This window comes from Capsicum annuum, chromosome 6 (assembly GCF_002878395.1).
Source record: "Capsicum annuum cultivar UCD-10X-F1 chromosome 6, UCD10Xv1.1, whole genome shotgun sequence".
Taxonomy (NCBI): Eukaryota; Viridiplantae; Streptophyta; class Magnoliopsida; order Solanales; family Solanaceae; genus Capsicum; species Capsicum annuum.
This window is the reverse complement of record NC_061116.1, coordinates 5,388,075-5,405,749: the sequence shown is the minus strand read 5'-3', so window position 1 is coordinate 5,405,749 and position 17,675 is coordinate 5,388,075. Positions and strand designations below refer to the sequence as shown.

Here is a 17,675-nt window from a genome sequence, read left to right as displayed (position 1 = left end):
TTAATTACAAGATTAATTTTAAGATGGGTTTATTTGATAATTAGTTTGATAAAATCATGGAATGATTATCTAACAATAATTATTTTAAATTGTAGTGTTATTGTTATCCTACATTAAATTTGAAATAACAATCCTAAACATGCCAACTATTTTGTGACGGATAAAGTATTCATTTTTTGAAATTAATATATTATTTTTATTTCGTATTGGTTTTGAAATAACTAATATCAAAATAATTAGTTTGGGATAACTTGTTGCTAACCACTCGAGCCCTAATTGAGTATTTATTAGTCTTCACTCTCATATGGTGTTTTAAAAAACATTTCGGGACTCGCAATGAGGGGAAACGTAGCCAAAAACATTCGAGGTGTTGTAATTAAAAAATAACTGGATGCAAAAAATAAATGATGAGATAATTTTTTCTTTACTAAATTGAACTAAATCATGCTTTTTGAAAAAATTGAAATTTTATTTCAAGAAAACACTGATTTTATCTCATAATTTTATATTATAGACATGAAATAGCATATCTAGCCTTTTAATTTTAAACTAGTTTAGGTGTACACGTCTTGCGTGTGTACCTCACTTTAATGAGTTCAAACATCACACTAAATAGGATATTTATTTAAATAAAAAATAAATATAATAATTAAATTTAATATCTTTTGAGTATGTAAAGATGGAGATTTATTTATTAAAATTGATCTTTACCAAAAATATTTATTTATTAAATTTTTCAAAGTCGTACGAACTCATCTACCACTTGTAGACAATAACAAAATAATACGATAATAGAGATATCAAAATAATACAACGAAACTTAATCTTTACATACAAAAATTCCTCAAAGCCGACCAACATAATACAACAAAACCTAACCTCTAGGTCGAAAAATTCCTCAAAGCCGACCAATATTTATCTATCACCTATAAACTGCAACAAAATAATACGATAAAATAGATATCAAAATAATACAATTAAATTTAAATTTTACACACAAAAATTTCTCAAAGCCGATCGAGATTTATCGGCGAATTGTAAACTACCACAAAATAATAAATTAATAAAGATATTACGATAATACAATTAAATCTAACATTTACCTAAAATTTTCAAAGTCGACCCACATTCATCTAACATCTGTAAATTAAAATAAAATAATAAGATAATAAAGATAGCAAAATAATACAATTAAACCTAATATTTAAATAAGAAATTCTTCAAGGTTGACCGACATTCATCTATGACCTGTAAACTATGTAAAAAATATAATATTGATCACAAAGCTTCGATTTTGATCCAACTAATTCTTGTCTGAGCGAAAATTTTAATGCCAAAGAATGATTTTGAATGAAAACAAAGAACATATATATACACACACACACACAAATGTTGAATTCTATTATACTTACGACAATAGTGAAGAAAATTAAGCATCCACCAATCTCGAGGAATATTTCAGTGTGCAAATACAATGCTATTATTCCCTTACGCTCTTCCCACTCTTGTTCAACATCTTTTTCAGTGAAGGGTAAATTTGGAATACACCTCAATTTTGAGAATGAGGTTAAGTGTTTAGATGACGCTGTTACTCAATTCCACCGAATGGTCAGAATGAAGCCTTTTCCTTCTCTTCCTGTCTTCTGTCAATTGCTTAAGACTTGTTAACGGAGGCCCACTCACTAATACCCAAGCCCAATAGCAGTTAGAAATCGGAGGCCCAATAGTATTTTTCAATTTCATTAATGTGTAAATATAAAAGGACAAGGGTCCTTCTAGACGGTTCAGTTTTTGGGAAATGTAAAAAGATATTTTCCATTGTTTCTCTTTCCCTTTTCCATGTATGATAGCTAGGTTTTGGTGTTGTATTTTGATGGATATCTCGAGCTATGTAGCTCTAACATGGTATCAGAGCACAGATCCGTGATCCTTACGAGTCTGTCTACCTTCCGATATTACCCTTGAAGCTTTCCGGGTTAGGTGAAAAGTCATCGCTATCATCGTTTTGGGGATTTTCCCTTTGAAATCGGTATTTTCAAGGCCTTGCTTCTTCAGGTTGCGAAGAAGGGCGGTAATTGTTTCTCTTTCATGAATTTTTTGACTATTGCTTCATAAGATTTGAACCTATTTTGGAATTTGGCCGAAAACCCTAGACTGTGACTATATCGATGATGTATATTTCTGTTTTTGATGAAACCCTAGTTATGTGTCTCTATCGATGATGTAATTTTTCTGAGATATAGCTTGTGTGCTCCTAGATATGCTGTAAATCCTTGTTTCATCTAGTTTTGATTAGGGTTTTGTAACGCCCCGAAAACGGGTCCTGAAGCGTCACACGGTGCTTAAGGCTACAAGTAGCCCCAAGCTAACCCTTTGAGTCATTTTCATACCATTCAACACTCATCCACAGGATTACTATAATCAAATATCAAGATATTCTCCATAATATCATAATTCAAAATGAAAGAGATGCGGAAAGTAACAAAATACGACCTCTCCACAAGACTGATCAATCTAACCAACTAGTCTGACAAGCCTCTACTAAATTGTATAACACTGATCCATTGGGATAGACCCCAACTGACCCTAACATCAGGGAATAAAATGATAACTCAAAATAAAGAGTGAAATTTGAAATAACCAGACCTCGAACCATGAGGACTCACCACTGCAGAAAATGTAGACCAATGTGCTCGGAGAATCACGTCAAGCCTGGGAATGAGCACCTGAACCTACATTATAGGGAAAATGTAGCCCATGTACGAATACATGGGTCAGTACCATGGAGTATGGACCGAGTATATGGGGGTGTATGCAAGTTTTCATAAAAGTCCTATATCACAAATATTCATAGGAAAATATGCATGCTGTAATAAGAGACTCACATAACTCGAAATAAAATCATCATAATCACTATACAGTAAAACACATCGGGTGGAAATATGTGAGTCATCATAGTAAATCCCAATCACTTTCATGTTCATTTTCAAGTCATCAAAACGAGTAGCTTTCATAACAATTCTCTTTAAGATATAGAAATATCCATCAAATTCTTCAGAAACGATAACTTTCTCAACTCACACTTTCAAACTATTACATTTTCCATCTCAATCAGAAGAATACACACACGCACTGGGAGTCTCTTACAACTGACATAAACCATGTGAGCTACATGGAGTCCAACATCCAACCCACGTTGGGGAGAGCTGTCCTATCCTTGCCATCGGAGTAGGACCTTAATCTTTTGTTCACTAGTGATCACTATATCAATCAGCCTTAGGCTCACATCCTACGGGGGCACATAGTTCTATGGAAGTACCAATCACAGCTATACCTCCCACTCGGTGCTAAAGACTACTCCTTGACTGAGCTCAGATCATTTCAAAAAAAAATCCACAACAACGCAATTCAACAATTCATATCGGGAGCCATCATGCTACCCTTTTTTCATAATAAATCAACATGTGGATTTCTTTTCTCATTCGAGTTCAAAAATAACTCTTTCAATACCAATAGATCAAATCATTCAAATATCAAGGTGTGTATAACACATTACTTCACCAAAGATCATAATCTCAAAGAGGGTTTAAATCCGATATATCAACACTTGAGCAAAACATTTCAAGATTTATACTTTGTATAGAAAACAAGTATAACTCATATGAAAATCTGGAAATACAACTTGAAACATGATATTAACATCAAAACTCAAGGAGTTTATCTTTAAGACATCACAAAAATATCATAGTTTCTTGAACAAGAATATAGGATAATAGTTTCCATCTCAAATTCATAATTAAACAAGTAAAATCATGTATCTTCGTAAAATAATACAAATTTTTGGGCACAAGAACGAAAGAATGTTCTTGCTGAAAACCCCACATACATTTATGGTAACAGATTTGTTGAAAGATTGGACCCTCAATGTTGATTGCGCAACCCTAGTTATTTTTCTCCTTTAGTGCTCTTGGATGATGAACTTAGATTGATAATAGGGTTATGATATGTTTAGATTCTATTAAATTCGTAAGGTTAAGTTTAGGGGTGTGTAAGGAGTGCCAAAAGACTTAATTGCCCTCAAAATAACTCAAAACGGAGTGTTTTTACTACCTGAAACACCAAGTGTGCACCGTATTGCTTATCACATCATTTACGTGCGATTGGTTAGGCGACGCACTCTACTTCGCAAAGCCATAACTTCTTGCTCGGGTGTCGGATTTTGATGAAATTGGTATCGTTGGAAAGCTAATTCGATTCTCTATCAATTGGTAGGTAGAAATAGCAGAAATCCACATATTTATCAAGTTATGCTCATTCAAATATGACCCTTGAGAATTCAAACACTAAAACTTGATGGATTTCAAAACTCTTAGCTTGTACTACCTTAAGTGACTCATAAAACCACACTTAACACATCATAAGCTCTCTTATAACTAGGGCACTCTTGGTAATTCATGTGCCCAAATATGGCTTACAGAATTGGGGGTTTCACATGTACGAACAACGGTTCGCTTTCTAGCTTAGGAAAGTGCGGGGCATTACAATATCTCCCCCTTGGGGACATTCATTCTCGAATGACGCTGGGTATACTAAGAGTAAAGAGAAAATGAAGGGTACACAGCTGAAGTAACTTGCTAATCTTGACTCTACTTCAATCTACATTTCGGACACAACAAGGAGTGTATGACTCATGAAATCATAGCTGAATACTATAAAATAACTGCTGAACTACTGCAATTCTGCATAGAAAATGAATGATTTAGAGTAGAATGGTACCTTCGACAGGGCTTGCAGAAAACAGGTGCGGATACTTGGATTGCATATCCGTCTCGATTTCCCAAGTTGCACCTTCAATAGATTGGTTTCACCACAACACCTTGACCAAGGGAACTTCTTTGTTCCTTAGTCTTCGGACTTGGTGATCTGAAATCTCAACAGGAACTTCCTCAAAAGAAAGACTATCTTGCACATCAGGGTTTTCTGAAGGATCTACAACAACACTATCACCAACGTGTTTCCTAAGCAGGGAGACATGGAAGACAGAGTGAACGGAAGATAACTCTGAAGGCAACTCAACCTTATACGCTACCTTACCAACACGGCTAAGAACGCTGTAGGGGCCAACATAACGGGGACTAAGTTTCCCCTTCTTCCCGAATCTTTTCACTCCCTTCATGGGTGAAATCTTTAAATACACCAAGTCACCAACTTTAAATTCAAGATCTCTTTTTCTCACATCAGCATACGACTTCTGACGACTTTGTGCGGTTTTCAATCTTACTCTAATCACTTTGAATTTTTCCATAGCCTCAAAGACCGAATCAGGACCACTCACGGTAGCTTCACCCACTTCAAACCAACCTATGGGTGACCTACATTTCCTCTCATATAAAGCCTCAAATGGAGCCATGCCAATGCTAGAGTGAAAACTGTTATTGTAAGCAAACTCTATCAACGGTAAATGCTCATCCCAACTCCCCTTAAAGTCAAGAGCACACGCTCTCAACATATCCTCTAAGGTATGGATGGTCCTCTCAGCCTGACCATCTATTTGCGAATGGAAAGCAGAACTCAAATGCAGTTGGGTACCAAGACCCTTCTGAAAATCTCTCCAAAACTGCGAAGTGAACTGAGTACCCTTATCTAAAATGATGGACAAGGGAACTCTATGCAATCTGACTAATTCCGAAATGTACAATCTAGCGTAATCCTCAGCAGTATAAGAAGTATGCATAGGCAATAAGTGCACAAACTTAGTCAATCTATCCATAACAACCCAAATGAAATCATGATGGTGTCGGGAAGGAGGTAAACCAGTCACAAAATCCATGTTTATCTCTTCCCACTTCCAAGTAGGAATACCGAACTCCTGTATCATACCACCAGGTCTTTGGTGTTCTACCTTAACCTGTTGGCACGTCGCATACTTAGCCACACATGTTGCTATATCCTTCTTCATGCCACTCCACTAATAGATTTCCCGCAAGTCGCGGTACATCTTGGTGGCACCAGGATAAATAGAATATCGTGCGCCATGCGCTTCAGCCATAATTCCCTATCTCATATCATCGACATTCGAAACACATAATCTATCCTGCAATCTCAACACACCATCTCCCTCTTGGGAGAAAACCTCCACCTTTGGTCCTTGACTGATTCTTTCAGCCTGACAAAACTAGCATCTAAGTTTTGCTTCTCTTTTACTTCCGAAATCAAGAAGGATTCGGAACTACTCTGCACCCCTATACTACCTTCAACAGAGTCAAATAACCTAACCCTCAGTCTAGCCAAATGGTGCACATCACGAGCCAACTCTTTCTTACCCTCTTCAATAAGCGAAACACTACCCATAGACACGCTGCTTAGGGCATCTTCCACTATATTAGCCTTACTCGAATGGTACAACACACTCATATCATAATCTTTTAACAGCTCTAACCACCTTCTCTGCCTAAGGTTCAACTCTCTCTGGGTAAATACATATTGCAAACTCTTATGATCAATGAAAATATTAATGTGAACACCATACAAGTAGTGTCTCCAGATTTTTAGAGCAAACACAACAGCAGCTAACTCAAGATCATGGGTGGGGTAATTCTTCTCATGGGGTTTCAACTGTTTAGAAACATAAGCTATCACCTTACCCTTCTGCATCAATACACAGCCTAAACCAACTCTAGAAGCATCGTAATATACTACAAAACCCTCAACCCCATCAGGCAAAGTCAAAACAGAGGCTGAAGTAAGTCGAATCTTCAACTCCTGAAAACTCTTCTCACAAGAATCGGACTACAAGAACTTCACTTTATTTTGGGTCAATCGGGTTATAGGAGATGCTATAGAGGAGAAACCTTTAACAAAATGATGGTAATAGCTAGCTAGACCCAAGAAACTTTGGATATCATTCGGAGAGATAGGTCTAGGCCAGTTTCTAACAACTTTTGTCTTTTGGGGATCAACTCTAATACGCTCGAAAGAAATGATATGACCCAGAAAAGCAACCGACCTCAACCAAAACTAACACTTGCTGAATTTGGAAAATATTTAATGGTTTTTAAGAGTTTGCAAGACAATTCAGAGATGATCTGCATGTTCATTCTCACGACGGGAGTACACCAAAATATCATCTATAAATACGATAACAAACATGTCAAGATATGGTCTGAACACTCGATTCATGAGGTCTATGAAAACTGCTGGGGCATTAGTTAACCCAAAGGACATAACAAGAAACTCAAAATGACCATAGCGAGTTTGGAAAGCTGCTTTCGAGGTGTCACACTCCCTAATTTTGAGTTGATGATAGCCGGATCGAAGGTCTATCTTTGAGAAGTAGCTTGCACCTTGCAATTGGTCAAACAAATCGTCTATTCTAGGAAGAGGATACTTATTTTTGACAGTGACTTTATTCAACTGGCGATAGTCAATACACATATGCAGGGAACCATCTTTCTTTCTCACAAATAACACTGGAGCACCCCAAGGAGAAACACTGGGCCTTATGAAACCCTTATCTAACAGATCTTTGAGTTGCTCTTTAACTCCTTAAGTTCTGCAGGTGCCATACGGTAAGGAGGAATAGAAATGGGTTGAGTATTAGGAAGAAGATCGATCCTGAACTCTATCTCTCTATCAGGAGGTATCCCTGGGAGATCTTTTGGCAAGATATCAGAAAACTCATTGACTATGCTAATTGACTGAAGAGTTGGAGTCTTAGACTTAGTGTCCTTGACTCTAACCAGATGATAAATTGACCCCTTGGAAATAAGTTTTCTAGCTTTAATATATGAGATAAAATGGCTCTTGGGAGATACAGAACTCCCAAACCACTCAAACACAGGTTCATCAGGAAACTAAAACTTGACCACTCAGGTACGACAATATATAGAGGCATAACAAGAATGAAGACATTTCATACCCAGAATAACATCAAAATCCACCATGTCTAACTCAATCAGATCAGCCAATATGACTCTATGAAGGACTGTAACAGGACACTTTTTGGACAACAATCGAATCACCCATTGGGGTAGAAACTAAGATAGGCTCAGGAATATTTTGAGGACTCATTTCAAAATTCACAGCAACTAGAGGTGTAACATATAAAAAACTGGACCCAGGGTCCATCAAAACATAGACATCAAACTGAAGTATACGGAACATACCAGTAACAACATCGGAAGAGTCTTTCTGCTCCTGGCGAGATGGCAAAGCATAGAACCTATTCTAGCGCTGACCGCAAGCAGTGCTAGAAGAGGTGCCCTGAGTTGGGGCTGGGTGAGTCACCTGAACTAGAGCACTAGTAGTCTGAGTCTGAGTCTGAGGGCGATTATCACAACACCCTTGCCTAGCATGTGGGCACTCCCTAAGTTTGTGACCCAAGTCACCACACCCGAAATAACCTTTCTTCTCACCTCAATACTCACCCGGGTAGGTCCTACCATACTTAGGACACGGAGGATAATTTAGCTTACTGCCAAAACTGTACTGGGACCTAGCTGCATATGACCTGCTACCTTGCTCCTGCCTACCCCTAGGTATGGGAGCACTAGCTTATGATGGTGCTGGTGTAGATGAATGGTTCTAAAACTGAGGGCGATTCCCTCCCTGCGATCTAGTCTGACCCTGTCTGTACTGCTCGGACCTAGCACTTTTATTTTCTCTTATTCTATCCCTCTCTTTGATCTTGTCTGCTTCAATCTATTGGGCATGAGTCATCAGCCTGGAAAGATTTATCTCACTATTTAACATAGCATACCTACACTCCTTAACAACATAGCTAGACACTCCTATCACAAATTTACTTATACTGTCCCGATTATCAGCTACTAAGTCAGGAGCATATTTGGCTAACTGATTGAACTTCAGAAAGTAGTCTTTAACAGTCATAGAGCCCTGTTGCAAGTTCATGAACTTCTCTAGCTTTGCCTCTCTCATCTCTAAAGGGAAAAACTTATCCAGGAATGCATCCTGGAACTCCTGCCAAAATGTAAGGGCAGCACCCTTACCTCTACCCTTCCTCCAAGCAACTAACAAATCATAAGCAAGGTCTTTCAATGATATGTTTCCAACTCCACACTATGCTCTTCAGGGACATGCATCACCTGAGTAATCTTTTGTACCTCCTCCAAGTACAACTGTGGATCCACATCTAGCTTGGACCCATAAAATTCCAGCGGATTCATCCGTATAAAGTCATGAATCCTCATAGCAGCTGATTCACCTCCCTACTGCTGTGGAGAAGGGGCCAGATTGGCCTGAACATTCACAGTGACAGCTTGGGCCAGTACCTGAAAGGCTGCCTAAAATTCAGCATGGGACACATTTTCATTTAATGGGTCAGTAGGTTGGGGTTGCAGATCATCATTATTTCTTCTAGCTTGGAGTGGAGGCATATTCTGAAATAGAAGAGCACGAATTAACATCTAAAAGAAAACAACTGTAAGCACGATGGACTTCTGAAAGAAAGAAATAACACTTTTTCCTAAAATGTCTCATAGCCTCTTGCTCATAGATGTGGTGCGCTACACACCGATGATTAAGACTCTACTTAACGTGGCTTGCCAGACTCCCTAGGGCTCCAATAACATTAGGCTTTGATACCAAGTTTGTAACGCCCCAAAAATGGGTCCCGAAGCGTTACACGGAGCTTAAGGCTATAAGTAGCCCCAAGCTAACCCTTTGAGCCATTTTCATACCATTCAACACTCATCCACAGGATTACTATAATCAAACATCAAGATATTCTCCATAATATCATAATTCAAAATGAAAGAGATGCAGAAAGTAACAAAATACGACCTCTCCACAAGACTGATCAATCTAACCATCTAGTCTGACAAGCCTCTACTAAACTGTATAAAATTGAGCCATTGGGACAGACCCCAACTGACCCTAACATCAGGGAATAAAATGATAACTCAAAATAAAGAGTGAAATCTAAAATAACCAGTCCTTGAACCATGAGGACTCACCACTGTAGAAAATATGGACCAATGTGCTCAGAGAATCATGTTAAGCCTGGGAATGAGCACCTGAACCTACATTATAGGGAAAATGTAGCCCACGTCGAATACATAGGTCAGTACCATGGAATATAGATCGAGTATATGAGGGTGTATGCAAGTTTTCATGAAAGTCCTGTATCACAAATATTCATAGAAAAATATGCATGCTATAATAAGAGACTCACATAGCTCAAAACATGTGAGTCATCATAGTAAATCCCAATCATTTTCATGATCATTTTAAAGTCATCAAAACGAGTAGCTTTCATAACAATTCTCTTTAAGATATAGAAATATCCATCAAATTCTTCAGATAGGATAACTTTCTCAACTCACACTTTCAAACTATTACATTTTTCATCTCAATCAGAAGAATACACACACGTACTGGGAGTCTCTTACAACCGACATAAACTATGTAAGCTACATGGAGTTCAACGTCCAACCCACATTAGGGAGAGCTGTCTTATCCTTGCCATCAGAGTAGAACCTTAATCTTTTGTTCACTAGTGATCATTATATCAATCAGCCTTAGGCTCACATCCTACGGGGGCACGTAGTTCTAGAAAGTACCAATCACAGCTGTACCTCCCACTCGGTGCTAAATACTACTCCTGAACTGAGCTCAGATCATTTCAAAAGAAAATCCACAACAGCGCAATTCAATAATTCATATCGAGAGCTATCATGCTATCCCTTTTTCATAATAAATCAACATGTGGATTTCTTTTCTCATTCGAGTTCAAAAATAACTCTTTCAAGACCAAAAGGTCAAATCATTCAAATATCAAGGTGTGTATAACACATTACTTCACCAAAGATCATAATCACAAAGACGGTTTAAATCCCATATATCAACACTTGAGCAAAACATTTCAAGATTCATACTTTGTATAGCAAACAAGTATAACTCATATGAAAATCTAGAAATTCAAATTGAAACATGATATTAACATCAAAATTTAAGGAATTTATCTTTAAGAAATCACAAAAATATCATAGTTTCTTGAACAAGAATATAGGATAATAGTTTCCATCTCAAATTCATAATTAAACAAGTAAAATCATGTATCTTCATAAAATAATATAAATTTTTGGGCACAAGAACGAAAGGATGTTCTTGTTGAAAACCCCACACACCTTTATGGTAACGGATTCGTTGAAAGATTGGACCCTCAATGTTGATTGTGCAACCCTAGTTATTTTTCTCCTTTAGTTCTTTTGGATGATGAACTTAGATTGATAATAGGGTTATGATATGTTTAGATTCTATTAAATTCATAAGGTTAAGTTTGGGGGTGTGTAAGGAGTGCCAAAAGACTTAATTACCCTAAAAATAACTCAAAACGAAGTGTTTTTACTACCTGAAACACCAAGTGTGTACCGCATTGCTTGTCGCATACATTTACGTATACGTCGCATTGCTTATTGCACACATTTAAGTATGTGCCGCATTGATTATCGCACACATTTAGGTATGCACCATATTTCTTATCACACACCTATTCCAGTAGCCCTGTGCGATTGGTTAGGCGACACACTCTACTTCGCAAAGCCATTACTCCTTGCTCGGGTATCAGATTTTGATGAAATTGGTATTGTTGGAAAAATAATTCGATTATATGTAATTTGGTAGGTATAAATATGCATAAATACCACATATTTATCAAGTTATTCTCATTCAAAGATGACCCTTGTGAATTCAAACACTAAAACTTGATGAATTTTGAAAGTCTTAGCTTGTACTACCTTAAGTGACTCATATAACCACACTTAACACATAATAAGATCTATTATAACTAGGGTACTCTTGGTAATTCATGTGCCCTAATATGGCTTACAGAATTAGGGGTTTCACATGAACGAACAACGGTTCGCTTTCTAGCTTAGAAAAGTGTGGGGCATTATAGGTTTCGAGTCACTAGGTGTTACTTTGTTAATGAAGGTTGGTTAGTATGGTTGTGCCTACAGAAAATGTGGTTGTTCCTTCTAGTTTTGATGGGTTTTCTGTCTCTCCAACTCATCCTCTATACTTGTATCCCTCTGATAATCCTGGTACACATTTGGTGACTCCGTTATTTGACGGGTCTGATTTTATTGTATGGCAAAAAACATGATGACTGCTTTATCAGTTAAGAACAAATTGGGTTTAGTTATTGGGTTAGTATCCAAACTTGCACTAAATTCCCCATACTTTCCCTTTTATGAGAGGTGCAACAATATGGTTATAGCATGGATTGCGAATTCTTTATCCACTGAGCTGGCAACTAGTGTTATTTGTTTTGATTCAGCAAAAGACATTTCGTATGACATAAATGAACATTTTGGTCAGTCTAATGGTACTAAATATATTCAGATACAGAAAGAAATTAACTCTACTGTACCAGGTTCTTCTAATATCTCATCCTATTTCACTAAACTTCGTACTCTTTGGGATGAGTTGAGTATTTATTATGTGGGTCCAGTGTGTACTTGTGGGGCTTTAGGGAAGTTTATGGAACAACAACAACTATTTTAGTTTCTCAGTGGCTTAAACGATGAGTACTCCCTTTGCGAGAGTAATCTCCTAATGATGCCCACACTACTTTCCCTCAATAGTTCTTATGCTATGCTACAACATGTTGAGAAGAAAAATTAGACTTCCCCTCCCATTCCTGGCTATTCAAATGATTCAGTTGCTTTTAATTCAGTGTCTCAGAACACTTCTTTAGGAAGAGGCTATAGCCAAAGATTCCAATTTGATTCACAGATAAATCCTTCATTATCTGTGCCATGTGAAGCTAGAAGAACTATTCCTGTTAGCAGAAAATAAACATGGCCTTCCTCTTTTAAATTTGGTCCATCTCTTGCTTCTCTTATTTTCTGCAAATACTTTAAGAAGACTGGTCATCTTATTGACAAATGCTATAAGATCCATGGATATCCTGCTGATTTTAAATTCACAAAAGGGAGAAGGTCTGTGTCTTTTGCCCAAACTGACACCTCTCCTGCTGATCTTTCTATATCCTCTGTGAAGATTGATGATGATGGTTATAGATTAACAAAGGAACATTTTCAACATTACCAACATCTCCAACATCTTCACAGTCCCAGTACCAATGATAATAAATCTTCTTCCTCACATCAAGGGTCTCATCACCCTGTTGAGGAGTTTGCCCATTTTGCAGGTGTGTTTAATCACCCTGCTGTACTATCTACTGCATTTCATGCTAGTGTAGTGTTAAATCTAGGACTAAATCTTTGAATACTTGAATCTGGAGCTACAAATCATATGAAACCTCAAAAGAATCTTCTTCATAATCTCATTCCTTTAGATTTACCCATTTTAATTAGTCTTCCAAATGGTTACAAAGTTAAGGTTGTGTCCACTGGGTCTTTAACACTCAGATCAGACATGATTTTACATAATATTCTCTTAGTCCCCTCTTTTCATCTTAAGCTCGTTTCCATCCATAAGCTCCTTTCCCAACTTGAATGTACAACTATTTTAACCAAATATAACTATATTTTATAGGGACCTTCTCTAAAGAAGCAATTAGAAATTGGTAAAGCTGCACATGGCTGTACTATTTTGCTCCTTCTGATCTTATAATCCCTTCTGTATCCTGTAGTTTTACTAATTCAACTAGCTGTATTCCTCCTTCACATGGCAATAACACTAATGATTTGTTATGGCATCAAAGACTTGGTCATATTCCTTATAACAATATGAAGTCTATTGCTTGTTTAAATGGGAAAATTTCTCCTAAACAACATTTGCTTTGTGATATATTCCCCAAGGCTAGACAACATAGATTAACTTTTATCCCTATTTCTTCTCATTCATCTGTTCCCTTTCAACTGGTTCATATTGATGTTTGGGGTCCCTATCATACTCAAACCTATAATGGTTTCAGATATTTTCTAACTTTAGTAGATGATTTTACTAGATTGACCTAGGCACATCTTTTATCAACTAAATCCAATGCTTCTTGTGTTATAAAGGCTTTTGTATCTATGGTCCAAGTGCAATACAATCATACAATTAAAGTTTTCAGATCTGATAATGCTTTTGGATTGGGAAACAATTTTGATTTACAAAAAAAAAAATTCTACTCATGGTATTCTTCACCAGACCACTATTCCACATACTCAACAGAATGGAGTTGTGGAAAGGAAACACAAACACCTCTTAGAAGTGTCCAGAGCATTAATATTTCAGTCCAAACTCCCCTTGAAATACTGGGGTGACTGTGTTTTAACTGCTACATATTTGATCAACAGATTCTCTGCTGTACCTTTAAATCATGTCTCTTATTCTGAAAAACCTCATGGATACCCTCCATCTTGTGATCATTTGAGAAGTTTTGGATGTCATGTTTATGCAGCCACCCCTGCTCCTCTTAGAGATAAACTCAAACCTAGGTCTATTACTAGCTTATTTTTAGGTTATCCTTTTGGTAAGAAAGGTTATAAGCTTCTAAATATTTCAACTTTTTCTATTTTTTACTCCAGAGATGTTCACTTTCATGAACATATATTCCCTTACCCCACTTCTTCCCCTTCTTATCCTTTTTCTCCACCTCTTGATTTTGCTGATTTTCCTCCCTCTCCTATACCTATTTCTACTCGTACTCCTTCTTTTTATTCTCACCCTCCACTTAGGAAGAGTTCTAGATTAACTCGTCCTCCTGTTCACCTTCAGGACTGTGTCTGCTTCTCTATTATTCCCTCTCCTCTGCCAATTCCCTCCAAGGTATCTAGTGCTGATATACACATGTATGAACCTCTTTTTTACCAGCAGGTTACTTCTAGTCCTACTTGGAAAGAGGCCATACTATAAGAATTTAAGGCTCTTGAGGAAAATCATACTTGGGATATTGTTCCTCCACCTTCTAACAAGAAGACTATTCCTTGTAAATGGGTGTACAAGATCAAGCAAAGGTCTGATGGTACTGTTGAGAGGTATAAAGCTAGGCTTGTTATAAGGGGTGATACTCAGAAGGAAGGAATTGATTATCATGAGACTTTCTCTCCTGTGGTCAAACTTACCACTGTCAAATGTCTCTTATCTCTTGCTGCTAAGCATCACTGGACTGTTTTCCAGTTGGATGTCAATAATGCTTTCCTTCATGGTGATCTCCATGAAGATGTATACATAAAAGTTCTCCCTGGCCTTGTTGCTTCTTCCTTTTCTTCTTGTGCAACTCCTTTGGCTTGCAAACTCAGGAAATATTTATATGGCCTCAAACAGGCATCCAGACAGTGGTTCTCAAAGCTGTCTGAAGCCTTATTATCAAGAGGCTACATTGCTAGCAAAAATGATTATTATCTTTTCACTAAATCTGTTGATGCTTCTTTGGTTATTCTAGTGGTTTATGTTGATTATATTCTATTGGCTGGGTCAAATCTTGATGAAATGACCAGTCTAAAGTCTTTCCTTGATCATCAATTCAAGATTAAATACTTAGGCCGCGTTTACTATTTTCTGGGGATAGAAATCATTTCTCATGATGATGGTTATCTTATGCATCAACATAAATAAACTTCTGACCTGTTTGATGATTTCTACTACTCCCACTTCACTCTTGTGCTTCCCCTTTGGAACCCTCAGTGAAGCTGGGTGATCTTTTACCTGATCCTTCTGTGTACAGAAGACTGGTTGGCAAACTCAATTTTTTACAACTCACCAAACCTGATGTTTCTTTTGTTGTACAACATCTAAGTCAATTCCTGCAGTTCCCTTGTATAGCTCAAATAAAAGCTGGGATCCATGTTCTCCGGTATTTGCTTAACGCCCCAGATCAAGGCATTTTTTTCCCAGCTTCCCCCACTTTCTCTATTTTTTCTTTCACTAGCTCTGACTGGGTTGCTTGTCCTCTTTCGTGGATGTCTGTCACTGTTTATTATGTGTTTTTTGGTGGGTGTGCCATCTCTTGGAAAAGTAAAAAACGGTCCACCATTGCCCTTTCTTTAGCTGAGGCTGAATATTGAGCATTACACAACGTGGTTGCTGAGGTTGTTTGGCTTATATGTTTGTTTGCTGATTTGGGTCTTCATATTTCTTCTCCTATTCCTATTTACTGTGACAGCTAGGCTGCTCTTCATATTGCCAAGAACCCTATTTTCCATGAACGGACGAAGTACATTGAGATCGATTGTCACTATTTTTGTGATTATCTTGCTGCTGGGCTTATATCCTTACATCATGTTCATTCTGCTAATCAGGTTACTGATAGCATGACCAAGTCTCTCAGTGGCCCTCTTCATCATCATTTCCTATCCAATCTGGGCGTGCACACCCTCCAGTTTGAGGGGGGGGGGTGTTAATGAAGGCCCACTCACTAATACCCAAGCCCAATAGCAGTTAGAAACCGGAGGCCCAATTGTATTTTTCAATTTCATTAATGTGTAAATATAAAAGGACAAGGTCCTTCTAGACAGTTCAGTTTTTGGGAAATGTAAGAAGACATTATCCATTGTTTCTCTTTCCCTTTTCCGTTTATGATAGCTAGGTTTTGGAGTTGCATTTTGATGGTGATCTTGAGCTGTGTAGCTCTAACAAGACTAAGCATTACTATGCTGTCATTTCTCTTTTCCGAGAAATGCGGAAATAGGATATTCCAATTAATGAATTCATCTTGAGTAATTTGATTAACAATTATTGTTTGATGCATCGTGTTGATTGTACATTTTTGTTGTTACCCATTTACTTGAAAAGTGGCATTCCATTTAATGTTGTCACCTTTACCCATCTTATAAGGGGATTATTTGCTAAAAATAAAGTCACAGATGTAGTTGTCTTGTTCAAAAAATTGGTGAGGGAGAAGATTTGTGAGCCGAATGAAGTCATGTATGGAACCGTCATGAATGGACTCAGCAAAAAGGGACATACTAAGAAGACTTTAAGTTTGCTTCATTTATGGAACAAGGAAACACTAAGCCCGATACATTTAAGTATAACATTGCCATAGATGCCCTTTGTAAAGATAGAAACCTAGATGCTGCTATCAACATTATGAATGAGATGAAGCAGAAAAACATTCCTCCAGATAGAGTCACATATAAGTCATTAATGGATGGTTTGTGTAAACTTGGTCAGTGGGCAAAGGTTATGACTTTGTTCTCTGAGATGGTGAATCTTAATATTTATCCAAATGTGCATACCTTCAGCACACTAATAAATAGACTATGCAAAGAAGAGAAAGTCAAAGATGCCGAGGAAGTAATGAGGCACATGATAGAAAAAGGTGTAGATTAATGGAGCATGTATTCCTGATTGATAACTGATTGATAACTGAGATATGGAAGATCAGTTTAGTGATTTAGAAAATCAGTTTAGTGATTTAGTTTCTATTTAGGAGAAGATCACAATTCTTTATTAGTTGATACTTTCCTTATTTGTTTTGTGTTCTCTTGTATATATACACATACATATCAATGAAATCAATACAAATTCATCTTCATTCTCTACATTTATACGGTATCAGAGCCAAAATACTGTTAAAAGAGTCCAAGATCCATTTTTTCTTCTTCTCTTTGCACTGATGGCCTCTTCTACCCCCATCATTAATGCCGACGCAGCCCCTGTCCTCAAATACTTGATTCAATTCAATCCATCATCCCAGCTGCCCATTAAACTGACTGGCAGCACTAATTTTACCATCTGGAAAGCCCAGATTGCCATGT

The 17,675-nt window shown here is 37.3% G+C and overlaps 1 pseudogene; it reads left to right on the top strand.

The window, feature by feature from the left end:
• The first annotated feature begins 1,389 nt into the window (after positions 1-1,389).
• LOC124899431 lies at positions 1,390-17,247 on the top strand (annotated as a pseudogene).
• The last annotated feature ends 428 nt before the right edge of the window (positions 17,248-17,675 follow it).